The sequence below is a fragment of the Bubalus kerabau genome, chromosome 4 (genome assembly GCF_029407905.1).
Source record: "Bubalus kerabau isolate K-KA32 ecotype Philippines breed swamp buffalo chromosome 4, PCC_UOA_SB_1v2, whole genome shotgun sequence".
In the NCBI taxonomy this organism is placed as follows: Eukaryota; Metazoa; Chordata; class Mammalia; order Artiodactyla; family Bovidae; genus Bubalus; species Bubalus kerabau.
Window position 1 is genome coordinate 156,481,117 of NC_073627.1, and position 1,111 is coordinate 156,482,227.

A 1,111-nucleotide genomic window follows, 5' to 3' on the forward strand; every position below is an offset into this window, starting at 1 on the left:
ATTTCCTTCACTGAGCAGAAGCTCTGTAGTTTGATATAGTCCAATTTGCTTATTTTTGCTTTTGTTTCCCTTGCCTCTGGAATCAGGCCACAAAAAAAAAAAAGTCACCAAGACCAATGACAGTGAAGTTACTGCCTATGTTTTCTTTTAGGAATTTTATGTTTTCAGGTCTAACGTTGTAAGATAGGGATCTAGTTTTTTTTGCACGTGACTGTCCAGTTTTCTCAACACCGTTTATTGAAGAATGGTGTTGAGAATCCTTTTTTCATTGTATGTTCTTTCCTTTCCCATAATTTTTCCATATATGTGTGAGTTTATTTCTAGGCTCTCAATCTGTTCTGCTATTCTATATATATATATATATATATATTTTTTTTTTTTTTTTTTTTTTTTTTTGCCAGTATCATACTGTTCAGGAGGAGGAAATGGCAACCCACTCCAGTATTCTTGTTTGGAAAATTCCATGGACAGAGGGGCCTGGCAGGCTACAGTCCATGAGGTCACAAAAGAGTCAACATGACTTCAACTGAGCACAACATACTGTTAAGATTAGCATAGCTACTCTATATACTATATATATACTAGCATATACTTGATATATGTTAGCATACTCTGAAATCAGGATGTATGATACCTCCAACTCTGTTCTTCCTTAAAATTGTCTTGGATATTTATGATCTTTTGTGGTTCCATAAAATTTTTAGAGTATTTGTTCTAGTTTTGTGAAATATGCCATTGGGATTTTGATAAGGATTGCATTGAATCTTCAGATCGTTGTAGGTATTATGGACATTTAAACAATATTAATACTTCTAATCCATGAACATGGAATGTCTTTCCATTTATTTGTGCATTCTTCAATTTCTTTCAAAAGTGTCTTAGTTTTCAGTTGTATAGGCTTTTCACCTCCTTGGTTAAATTCATTCCCAATTAATTTATTCTTTTTGATGCTATTGTAAATGGGATTTTTAAAATTTATTTTTCTGATAATTTGTTATTAGTCTGTAGAAATGCCACAGATTTCTGTTTATTGATTTTTTAACTTAAATTTATTTATTTTAATTAGAGGCTAATTACTTTACAATATTGTATTGGTTTTGCCATACATCAA